Source organism: Schistocerca gregaria, chromosome 2 (genome assembly GCF_023897955.1).
Source record: "Schistocerca gregaria isolate iqSchGreg1 chromosome 2, iqSchGreg1.2, whole genome shotgun sequence".
NCBI lineage: Eukaryota > Metazoa > Arthropoda > Insecta > Orthoptera > Acrididae > Schistocerca > Schistocerca gregaria.
Genome location: NC_064921.1, coordinates 164,029,105 through 164,042,584, shown reverse-complemented (window position 1 = coordinate 164,042,584; position 13,480 = coordinate 164,029,105). Strand labels below are relative to the sequence as shown.

General features: G+C 43.6%; 1 protein-coding gene across 1 annotated transcript in view; it reads right to left on the bottom strand.

The window, feature by feature from the left end:
* The window catches only part of LOC126336594 (uncharacterized transporter slc-17.2-like), a 1,359,524-nt gene that overhangs the window by 1,016,089 nt on the left and 329,955 nt on the right, over nt 1-13,480 (bottom strand). The gene's annotated exons all lie outside the window — the stretch shown is intronic.

The following is a 13,480-nucleotide window of genomic DNA, read 5'->3' as shown; positions in this document are numbered from 1 at the left end:
CCACACTCGAAGATGGCTGTCTCTATAACGCCCATTCACCAATACACGTCACTCACGTCACTTCCGTTTGATATTTATACCATAGCAGCCATTGGTGTTAGTGGGTTTTCGGCATTGGAACGCAATAAAATATTCCGCCTGACGCTTGTATTAACCCCGCAGTGGCAGCCCTACATACCACTCTGCCGCTGACATAAGCGGTAAACTTTACTTAACTCACAGCCAGAGTCACCAACGTAAATTAAAATCAAGCACGTTTCAAAATATTACTCTCTCTGTAAGTATTTTTGTATGTTAGTCAGTAAGAAAAATACACTCTCAAGAAGCTCTTAATGTTATTTAGTTTTATTTCTAGACAATGCCCTCTTAGACAAATTATAAACTCAGGTATATGTTCTGAAGAAGTCTCAATTATTTGGGCCGAAACTTAGGTAAAGGTTGGTTTCACTACCGCAATCGAGGCTGATAGTTTCTTACATATTTCTCATAATGACTATTTTTCGATGTATGTGCCTAAATAAATGTAGAAATCCTGAAAACACGTAATTTACAAATTTTGAATAAAAATTTGTTGCACAATGCAGTTACTTGCTTATATCAACAGAAAATGGTTCAAATGACTCTGAGCACTATGAGACATAACTTCTGAGGTCATCAGTCCCCTAGAACTTAGAACTACTTTAACCGAACTAACCTAACGACATCACACACATCCATGCCCGAGGCAGGATTCGAACATGCGACCGTAGCGGTGGCGCGGTTCCAGACTGTAACGCCTAGAACCGCTCGGCCACCCCGGCCGGCCTTATATCAACAGCTGATTTTCACATTGACCACTCTGAGGAGATATGGACTTACGGTTAATCCGAGTTCAGTATTTCAGACACTGTGTACGCTCAACTCTGATCAAATCTGTTGTCGTAATGGGAACTCTAGCAGCTGTATCTGTACAGCGGAAGAACTGCTTTAACCACAGAGAAGCAAATTAGTGACAGAGTAGCAGAAAGGAACATTCAGTAAAGGAATTTATAGCTCGTAAGGAAAATGGCGAAAATTACAGTACTCACTGAGTAGTGCTTCATTTCTAGTTAACTACATAGACACCAATCTTGGCGCGTTTTTCCAGCGGTGTCAGTAGTAAGTAAAGTCTAATCTCATATGGAATTAGCAGCAGAAACAGGGACGTTGGAACTATCAGATAAATCATTAAGGTGTATCTATTTTTTTCGAAGTGTACGGGGAAGGAGAATTATAGCCAGCTGCATAGAAACGATTCGTGAGCATCAGGTGGAGGCACAGTCGTCGTTTTACAATCTCTCGCCGGAGGCTGTAGGCAGCGCAGCTCCACAGTGAATCGAATTGGAAAGCTCGAATATCGTTTAATAGCTTCGCTAAACTAGGAAATTAAATTAGACACGACTGGATGGATGGTCATTGCCTTTAAATCTCTTCCAGCAGCGCCAAGTTGAAGGTCACATCCCCAGCGCACCCTAGTGTGTGGCGGTAACACTATCGCAGTAGCACAGAGGTGGGAAAACAGCTGGGGGTACGCGGTGTACATTAAAGGAGAGGCCATGAAATAAGTGAAGAACGACTGCTGACTACTGTAATGATTTTTTTAAATTATCATGGTTTTTTTAAAAAAAAGAAAGAAAAAGGGAGCTTCATGTATGTTAGGACAGAAGTTGCCCGAGACTCTGTAACGTGAACTCACTTACGGAGTAAATAATGGAGTAACAAACAAAACTCAGTACCTAGAAATAAAGAGGTATGACCCACAGTAGCTCCATCCAGCGTGGTACCTTTCCGTTTCTTTCCTTTCATGTTCATTAAAATCAAAGAACATTTGTCGAATCACTTGTTGTATACTGCAAAAGTGGCACACCAAGAAGCATATAGAATCTGTCCATTGGTCATTCAGTATCTGAATTTATTTTAGAAGACATCATTTTCTGCAAACTTCCGTCAAGCTCGCGAGATCGCAAGTACACTGCTCAAAAGAATTAGAACATGACTTTTGGCGTCTACCACATCTCTATGAGCAATAATTGAGGAATGCTTATGTTACAAGGGTGAATCAAATGAAAACCTTAAATATGTTTTAAAATGTTATTATTAAAATGGTACAAAGCTGTATCACTTTTCAACATAATATCCCCCACGCTTAATGCAAGTCCTCCAGCGATTACAAAGTGAGTGCATAAATTCCTTTAGAAAAAATTCTTTTGGTAGTCCGCACAACCACGCATGCAAAGCGTGGCGTACCTCTTCATCAGAACGGAACTTACAAAACACTCGTTCGACCTATACTTGAGTATTGCTCATCAGTGTGGGATCCGTACCAGATCGGGGTGACGGAGGAGATAGAGAAGATCGAAAGAAGAGCGGCGCGTTTCGTCACAGGGTTATTTGGTAACCGTGATAGCGTTACGGAGATGTTTAACAAACTCAAGTGGCAAATTCTGCAAGATAGGCGCTCTGCATCGCGGTGTAGCTTGCTCGCCAGGTTTCGAGAGGGTGCGTTTCTGGATGAGGTATCGAATATATTGCTTCCCCCTACTTATACCTCCCGAGGAGATCACGAATTTAAAAGTAGAGAGATTAGAGCGCGCGCGGAGGCTTTCAGACAGTCGTTCTTCCCGCGAACCATACGAGACTGGAACAGGAAAGAGAGGTAATGACAGTGGCACGTAAAGTGCCCTCCGCCACACACCGTTGGGTGGCTTGCGGAGTATAAATGTAGATGAAGAGAACTTCTTTCCTCCCAATGCGTCTTTGAGTGGTACAGACATATGGAAATCACTTGGGGCAAGGTCTGGTGGATGAGAAAGACACTCAAAATGCAGGTCTGTGATTGTTGCAGCTGCTGTACGGGCAGTGTGGGGTCTTGCATAGTCATGCTGCAAAAGGAAATCTGCTGACAGCAATCCACGTCGCTTTGATTTGATTGCAGGCAACAATTCACGTCGCTTTGATTTGATTGCAGGCAGCAGATGATTTTTTTAGGAGATCTGTGTATGATGAACTGGTGACAGTGGTCCCTCTAGGCATGTAATGCTCCAAAATGACGCCTTTTTCGTCCCAAAAGAGTCAGCATAACGGTCGCTGCTGATGGTCCTGTTTGAAACTTCTTTGGTTTTGGTGATGAGGAATGGCGCCATTCCTTGCTCGCACTCTTCGTTTCCAGTTGGTGGAAGTGAAACCAAGTTTCGTCCCCAGTAACGATTCTTGCAAGGAAGCCATCACCTTCTCGTTCAAAGAGCCGAAGAAGTTCTTCAGAAGCATCAACACGTCGTTCTCTAATTTCAGGAGTCAGCTACCATGGCACCCATCTTGCAGACACTTTGTGAAACGGGAGCACATCATGCACAATGTGGTGTGCTGACCCATGACTAATCTGTAAACATGCTGCAATGTCATTCAGTGTCACTCGACGGTTTTCCTTCACTATCGCCTCAACTGCTGCAATGTTTTGTGGAGTCACAACTGGTTGTGCCTGACCTGGACGAGGAGCATCTTCCACTGAAGTCACACCATTTGCAAACTTCCTACTCCATTCATAGACTTGCTGCTGTGACAAAGATGCATCAGCATTCGTTTAAGAATTTCAATAGGTTTCACACCTTCACTACACAAAAAGCGAATAACAGAACGCTGTTCTTCCCTGGTGCAAGTCGCAAGTGGGGCGGCCATCTTTATACTGATACTGGGACGGTATGTGTGCATCTGCACTATGCTGCAACCTACAGGCCATTCTGAACACTGTTTGTAACACGCTTACCAACTTACAGGATAACGGTGCCAAATTTCGGTTTGTTATTAGAAATTTAAGGTTTTAATTTGACTCACCTTCGTACCTTTATCTTTTACAAATGAAGTACACAACAAATTATCATTACATCTGCGTTCGTTTACATAACAACAACTGAAATGCCCAGTGAGCGCTTATCACCGGTTGGCACCAACGTAGCACACTATGTATAAGCCTGCGGAGATCACCCTGCGCTATCCGTTCCCACTCTTGAATGAGAGCCCTCGAGAGGTCTTGAAGAGTCTGTGGTGGCACACACCTACTACTAAAACGTCTGTCACGCATGTCCCACACACGCTTGATGGCGCTTCGATCGGATCTCACCTGTCGGCAATTCCATAACATCAATATCCATACTTAACAAGATGTCCCTGGTGACACCCGCCACATAGACCCCAGCATTATCGTGCAGGGCTACCACCGCATGCAGCAACCATCACCACGTCCAACAGGAGTTGTTCCAGGTACGTCTGGCGGTAAGGCTTCTACGGACGACGACAAGATTCGTATGGCTGTCAACACTGATGACTCCTCACGACATCACAGAACGTTGGCCGAATCTGTTCCTTCTCTAGATTGTCGCACAGATGACAAAATGGTTGATATCGAAATAGATGACAGAGGGATAAGAAAACAATTAAAATCGCTCAAAAGAGGAAACACCGCTGGATTTGATGGGATACCAGTTCGATTTTACACAGAGTACGAGAAGAAACTTGCCCCCTTCTTGCAGCGGTGTACCGTAGGTCTCTAGAACAGCGTAGCGTTCGAAAAAATTGGAAAAGGGCACAGGTCATCCCCGTTTTCAAGAAGGGACGTCGAACAGATGTGCAGAGCTGTATCTAACATCGATCAGTTGTAGAATTTTGGAACACGTATTATGTTCGAGAATAATGACTTTTCTGGAGACTGGAAATCTACTCTGTAGGAATCAGCTTGGGTTTCGAAAAAGACGATCGTGTGAAGCCCAGCTCGCGCTATTCGTCCACGAGACTCAGAGGGCCATAGACACGGGTTCCCAGGTAGATGCCGTGTTTCTTGACTTCCGCAAGGCGTTCGATACAGTTCCCCACAGTCGTTTAATGAACAAAGTAAGAGCATATGGACTATCAGACCAGTTGTGTGATTGGATTTAAGAGTTCCTAGATAACAGAACGCAGCATATCATTCTCAATGGGGAGAAGTCTTACGAAGTAAGAGTGATTTCAGGTGTGCCGCAGGGGAGTGTCATAGGACCGTTGCTATTCGCAATATACATAAAGGACCTTGTGGATGACATCGGAAGTTCACTGAGGCTTTTTGCAGATGATGCTGTGGTGTATCGAGAGGTTGTAACAATGGAAAATTGTACCGAAATGCAGGAGGATCTGCAGCGAATTGACGCATAGTGCAGGGAATGGCAATTGAATCTCAATGTAGACAAGTGTCATGTGCTGCGAATACATAGAAAGAAAGATGCCTTATCATTTAGCTAAAAATAGCAGGTCAGCAACTGGAAGCAGTTAATTCCCTAAATTATCTTGGAGTAGGCATTGGGAGTGATTTAAAATGGAATGATTATATAAAGTTGATCGTCGGTAAAGCAGATGCCACACTGAGATTCATTGGAAGAATCCTAAGGAAATTCAATCCGAAAACAAAGGAAGTAGGTTACAGTACGCTTGTTCGCCCACTACTTGAATACTGCTCAGCAGTGTGGGATCCGTACCAGATAGGGTTGATAGAAGAGATAGAGAAGATCCAACGGAGAGCAGCGCGCTTCGTTACAGGATCATTTAGTAATCGCGAAAGCGTTACGGAGATGATAGATAAACTCCAGTGGAAGACTCTGCAGGAGAGACGCTCAGTAGCTCGGTACGGGGTTTTGTTAAAGTTTCGAGAACATACCTTCACCGAGGAGTCAAGCAGTATATTGCTACCTCCTACGTGTATCTCGCGAAGAGACCACGAGGATTAAATCAGTAACATCGGAAGTTCACTGAAGCTTTTTGCGGATGATGCTGTAGTATATTGAGAAGTTGTAACAATGGAAAATTGTACTGAAATGCAGGGAGATCTGCAACGATGTGACGCATGGTGCAGGGAATGGCAATTGAATCTCAATGGAGAAAAAGTGTAATGTGCTGCGAATACATAGAAAGAAAGATGCCTTATCATTTAGCTACAATATAGCAGGTCAGCAACTGGTATCAGTAAATTCCATAAATTATCTGGGAATAGGCATAAGGAGTGATTTAAAATGGAATGGCCATATAAAATTAATCGTCTGTAAAGCAGATGCCGGACTGTGATTCACTGGAAGAATACTAAGGAAATGCAATCCGAAAACAAAGAAAGTAGGTTACAGTACACTTGTTCGCCCATTGCTTGAATGCTGCTCACCAGTGTGGGATCCGTACCAGATAGGGTTGAAAGAATAGATAGAGAAGATCCAACGGAGAGCAGCGCGCTTCGTTACAGGATCATTTAGTAATCGCGAAAGCGTTACGGAGATGATAGATAAACTCCAGTGGAAGACTCTGCAAGAGAGACGCTCAGTAGCTCGGTACGAGCTTTTGTTGAAGTTTCGAGAACATACCTTCACCGAGGAGTCAAGCAGTGTATTGCTCCTTCGTACGTATATCTCGCGAAGAGACCATGAGGATAAAATCAGAGATATTAGAGCCCACACAGAGGCATACCGACAATCCTTCTTTCCACGAACAATTCGAGACTGGAATAGAAGAGAGAACCGACAGAGGTCGTCAAGGTACCCTCCGCCACACACCATCAGGTGGCTTGCAGAATATGGATGTAGATGTCAATTTCCTGGACATCATGGGGCAGGTACCTCTCACAATGGCCGTCTCCACGCACGATCACAGCCATTACCTTGCATCGAAGGAAATCTGGACTCGTCCGCGAATGACACGTGATGCAAATGGCAGTTGACGTGGAAATGGCAGAACTGAAGGGGAGGTGCGAGTCGTTGTCTTGTCAAGAGGAGTACTCCAACAGGAAGCCTGGGTGGTAACGTCCTTTCTCGCATCCACTTCCTTACAGTCTGATCCGGCACAGTGAGGTCGTCTTGCAGTGATCCGGTATGACGCCGGAACGTAGAGATGGCCAGAAAACGGTCTCCACTTGGGGTTGTAGAGTGTCGGCGAATTTTTCCAACTCGTAATATGTAGTGACCTGCCTCCCCGTAGGATGACCACAACCTACGAATGACAATGGAAAGATATTGGCAACTGCAGTAACACGACGGAAAGTCCATCTTCCTTGGAGCAAACTACTGCCCTTACAGCTTGCACTGCATTAAGATGTCGCCTTGCCTATGCTTGATTAACTGCAACGTCTACAAGTGACAACTATCGTCTCTACACCTCACTGGTTCTTACTTCCTTCTGAGGGTCACCTGATAGTATAATGCATTACACAGCCGACAGATGGCGAATGACTTTAGTTCTGCATACGTTGAAGGTGATGATCTCATGCTAAGCAATGAGACCACAGATAACGACTTTATGGATATAGATTTATCAAATCGGAAGTTCATAAACGTGTTCCCCTAATTCTTTTGAATAGTATACGTTGATGTTGAATTTACATTTAACTAAAAGCAAAGAACGAATACGGAAAACATCTTCTGTACTTAACGTAGCGTAAAAATATGTACACAGTTCTTTCTCTAGGTGAAATCTGGTTTCGCAGGACAGAGCTGATCAGGTTATGGTTGTGGAAATGGGCTAAAATGAGTTACTGTCAGCTGGACAAAATACACAAACTATATTTTCCTAAAAACACTTAAACACATATGCCCTTAAAAGGATTCAAAACAATACGCCTGAAAGCGCGAACACAAGTTACTACAATTTCTTTAAGGAATACAGGAGGCTGAAGGCCTTACTTAGAAAAAAATTTTACGTAAATATTCGGCTGAAGGCCACACACTTGAACATAGTGCAACTCAAGGCTTAAGGCCTGGATAATAATAATTTCACATAGAGAAGAAAGTTTAAAAAAATTTTAAACAAGTGAATTTTCAAATTTTAATTTGAGATGGCTGAAGGCCTTATCTTAAAAAATATCTCACATAAAAGCTCTGCTGAAGGCCACATACTGAACATAAAACAACTCAAGGCTTAAGGCCAGGATAATAATAATTTCAGATAGAGAAGAAAATTTTAAAAGATTTTAAACAATTAAATTTTTAAATTTTAATTTGAGGCAGCTGAAGGCCTAATCTTAAAATTGAAACAAACTGAATTAATAGATGGCTGTAGACCTCACACAGTACTTCAGACTAAAAGAAAATCACAATCTAAAAACAACAGAACAATGGTGTTCAGAAGAGTTCCAAGGTTTGGCCTGAGGAGGTATTTCTAACATAAGCTTAGGTGAGACAGGCAGCCAAGAGTAAGACTAAATAATCGTATGGCAACCCGATCCAGGGACGGATGAAGGACCAATCAACAAGTTAATCAATTGCCTTCCGCTCGGCCAATGGCACGACAACGGAAAATATCAGTGAGAACGAAGCGACCAGCAGCACTAAAATTGGCGTCTAAATAGAGTCAAGGCACAATAACTACTCAAAAATATGAACAACACCAAGGCTGTCGAACTACAAGCCGCGCAGACAGCATCAACACGATGAGGAAAAACACACTGCCGAAAAACTACGCTAACAATCACGGCAGGCAACTGAAACGTTAACGGCCACAAGGCAGAAAATACCACTGGTGCACTTCACTAATAAGTAACAACCAATTCAATACCTAAACACCAAATAGGAAGACGGCTGCAAAATTTCGCCAACTCCAACATACCATACGTTGCTCCTTGCGGGAAGGGCCCAGGAAGCAGCAACCGGCAATGAATGAAGAGATGTCACAGCAGCTGAGGTTTCATAACAAGCTAATTGATCACTCAACGTCAGTGTCCAGGTTCGGTGCGGTATGAACTTTGTGTCCGCAGCTCATGGTCTCGCTGTCACGTTCTCGCTTCCCGAGCACAGGGTCCCGGGTTCGATTCCCGGAGGGAGCCAGGGATTTTCACCTGCCTCTAGATGACTGGGTGTTGGTGTTGTCCTCATCATTTCATGATCATTCATGAAAGTGGCGAGATTAGGCTGAGAAAAGGTTGGGAATTTGTACGGGCGCTGATAACCGCGCAGTTGATCGCCCCACAAACCAAACATCGTCATCATCATCATATGAACTTTGTAGGTCTCGCAGCTAGCACCTCACAAATCCGACCGCGTGTGCACGCCGCCAGCGGCCCTAGCTTGACCGCGCGCCGCGGAGACTTCCTCACTGCTCTGTCCCAACCGACCGACTGCCTCACACACACCACCACACGGAGATACAACAGTCACACCAAAGACGGCACAGCAGTCCTAGTATTGCTGCTGCTGCCACTGACAAGGGCAAGTCAGCAACTCGTTATGGTAGTAACTCAGGGTGAGATAAGGCGCCACTCGGTTGTGACAAAATACCAAAGAATAAACGGCATGAAGGCGATCCAGCCACGGCTCACTACGTATTACAGAAAAATTCCTGAAAGTCCTTCCATTTCCTAAAGTTTACAGAAGAACATTTTGTTGTTGCTGCTCTTATGGTCTTCGGTCCAAAGACATTTCAAGCAGCGTCCCACGATAGTCGGTTTTCTGCAAATCCCTTTGCCTCTACATAACTACTGCATCCTAAATACATCTGAACCTGTTTACTGTAGTCAGTACTCGGTCTCCCTAAAGAATTTTTACGCTCCCCACTTCCCTACATTACCAAATTAACTGTTCCTTGATGTTTCAGTACATCTCCTACGAACCAAGCCATTCTTTTAATCAAGTCATGCAATATGTTACATTTTCTCTGATTCGATTTTCTCTGATTCACAAAAGTTGATTGTTGCAAGAATCAACTTGTATTTTGTACACAGCCAAAACCTCAAAACGTCAGTTTTCGTCAAAATACCACCAAGGAATCCATATGCGCTACCAGAGAATATGTCGATACACCCGACGAAGAGACACTTATTATGTCGTCTTGGAAATACAAACACTACAAAAGTCTCTGGAAAAGTAAACATCTCTGTCCATTACTTGTTAGCCTCACATCATCGAGTGTTCGATTCCATCCATCCTACAACTCCGAAGTTATAGTCGTTGTTCCGGTTCAAGTTGATCCCTCAGTTTTCCCACTTCCAAAATAACTCTACGATTGTTTCTAGGGCGACGCTCCGCAATTGCTGGTTTGTACAAATCTCGAAATTTTGACATCTACGTCTATAATTCGCTAGGCATCTTACGGTGAGTGGTGACTGGTACATGTGGTGCCACTAACTTCTCTCTCGCCCCCCCCCCCCTCCATGTTTCATTCATTCGAAGAGCAGCAGGATGAGTTTACCATATTGTCCTTTCCACCAAACTCACCGGATTTAAACGCAGTCGAGGAACTGTGGGACCACACCGATCGGGCTGTTCGCGCCATGGATTCTCAACCGAGCAATCTAACGCAGCTGGTCACGGCACTGGAGATCGGCATGGCTCCACATCCCTGATGCTACGTTCCAGAACACCAGTGACTCTCTTCCTCCACGTCTGAGCTGCGAAAGATGCTTCAAAACGCTGTGGATGTGTGAAGAGCCGCATAATATACGGAACACTTTGTTCTATATATATATATGCTCCAGTCTGTTACACTACTGGCCATTAAACTTGCTACACCACGAAGATGACGTGCTACAAACGCGACGTTTAACCGACAGGAAGAAGATGCTGTGATAATCAAATGATTAGCTTTTCAGAGCATTCACACAAGGTTGGCACCAGTGGCGTCACCTACAACGTGCTGACATGAGGGAAGTTTCCACCCGATTTCTCAGTTGACCGGCGTTGCCTGGTGAAACGTTGTTGTGATGACTCGTGTAAGGAGGAGAAATGCGTACCATCACGTTTCCGACTTTGATAAAGGTCGGATTGTAGCCTATCGCGATTGTGGTTTATCGTATCGCGACACTGCTGCTCGCGATGGTCGAAATCCAATGACTGTTAGCAGAATATAGAATCGGTGGGTTGAGGAGGGTAATACGGAACGCCGGGCTGGATACCAACGACCTCGTATCACTATCAGTCGAGATGACAGGCATCTTATCCGCATGGCTGTAACGCATCGTGCAGCCACGTCTCGGTCCCTGAGTCAACAGATGGGGACGTTTGCAAGACAACAACCAACTGCGCGAACAGTTCGACCACGTTTGCAGCAGCGTGGACTATCAGCTCGGAGACCATGGCTCGGTTACCCTTGAGGCTGCATCACAGACAGGAGCGCCTGCGATGGTGTACTCAACGACGAACCTGGGTGCACGAATGGCAAAACGTCATTTTTTCGGATGACTCCAGGATCTGTTTACAGCACCATGATGGTCGCACCTGTGTTTGGCGACATCGCGGTGAATGCACATTGGAAGCGTATACTCGTCATCGGCATACTGGCGTATCATCCGACGTGATGGTATGAGGTGCCATTCGTTACAAGTCTCGGTCACCTATTGTTCACATTGACGGCACTTTGAACAGTGGACGTTACATATCAGATGTGTTACGATCCGTGGCTCTACCCTTCATTCGATCCCTGCGAACCCCAGCATTTCAGCAGGATAATGCACGAACGCATGTTGCAGGTCCTGTACGGCTCTTTCTGGATACAGAAAATGTTCGACTGCTGCCCTGGCCTGCACATTCTCCAGATCTCTCACCAATTGAAAGCATCTGGTCAATGGTGGCTCAGCAACTGGCTTGTCTCATTACGGCAGTAACTACACTTGATGAACTGTGGTATCGTGTTGAAAGTGCATGGGCAGCTGTACCTATAGACGCCATCCAAGCCCTGTTTGACTCAATGCCCAGGCGTACCAAGGCATTTATTGCGGCCAGTTCTGGGTACTGATTTCTCAGGATCTATGCACCCAAACTGCGTGAAAATGTAATCACACGTCAGTTCTACTATAATATATCTGAGTACCCGTTTATCATCTGCGTTTCGTCTTGGTGTAGCAATTTTTATGGCCATCTGTGTACTTAAAACTCATCAGTATTTGTACCGAAATTGCAATTGTCATTGTTTAAGTCAGGTGTTATTCGAAAGTTGTTGAATTGTAACATGAAACAGAGGGATGTTTAGTAAAAATAAAAATACAAATTTATCGTACAGCCCTAGAAAACGCGATTCCTTCGAAGAGCGCAAAGTGTACAAAACTAAAACATACCAAACATCGCTTCAATGCTTCTTCGAGTTATTATATAACATGTTTCTGTCACTGCTAAACAACTTTCGCACTTATCAGTTATAGTAGGAAACTGATACCTTCGACTATTATGGAGAACATTCTGTTGAATACAAAATAACAATAATAATTATGTTGATTTTTTGTGCTTTTGCATGTAAACTGTGCTTGCAAAAGTAATTGTTTTGGTTACATAAAAGAGCAGAAGTTACGTGAGCAGCTATTTTTTTTACTTATGAAATGCTATCATATTTTGTAAGGATATAAAATACGTAATGGACTAATACTGAATGATGTGTGATTGTAATTAAGTGCAAAACAAAAAATAAACAAACAAAAAGAAGTCATCTGCTCTTTGTTCCTCTCCCACACATTCATTTTTGTTCCTCTCCCTAACAGTGCTACCAATATCACCATCAATCCTACCATTTATTACATTAGTTATATAATGTGCCAAAACTACCAATCCGTAATTTTGGTTAGTGTGCAGCTCTGCTGTTTACGGTGATTTGTTATCAGTATTGTAATCTAACAGCAGTGAATGTCTTCGCCTAATTATGCACCACACCTTACATTTATTTACGTTGTCAGTCAGCCATCTGACCCTAAACCAACCGTCTATACTCTGCAAGCCCTGCGTTTCACTAAAGTGTTCTGGCGTTGCAACGTTCCTATAGGCAACAGACCATCCGGGAATGTGCTTCCGACTTTGGAAAAATATATCATTAACATAAACTGTAAACAGTAATGGCTATGTATCGCTCCGTTATGGTACTCCCAAAATCTCCTGGACATCTGTTGATTTCGTCCCGTTAAGATCAACATGCCGAATTCTATCTACTAGCAAGTCCTTAGCCCAACCATTATCCGGTCCGATACACAGTTACCTCGTATTTTGTTGGCTATACGACTGTGCGGATCTGCAGCGAATTTCTTCCGCAGGTGGAGGAATACAGCATCAATCCGGACGCTGTTGTTTACGAAGCTATAGACCTCACGGACGAACGGATGGAGCTGTTTTCCGTTTGCAGGCTCTGTTTTGATTTTTACAGAGGTGATTTTCTTTCTCCAAAAACGTCATAACGCGGGAGCATTAAATATGGTTCAAAATTCTACAAAGATTTACGTCACTATATAGACCTCCATTTCTGTTATTTCAACGAGAAATAACACACCCAGACGGTTGCAAATAATTGTTTAATACATTTATGTAGGTTTCCACACTTCTAAGAATGTCTTTATCATAATAAAAATTTAATAACCCTGTAAAATAATATATAGAAAAGTACATTTGACAGAAACATTAACCAAGATGAAAAATATCATAACATAACAAGGCTATCTACGTAAAGTTACATAGCGAGAAGGCAGTAGCCAAAGTTTAGAGCAGACTTGCTCAAG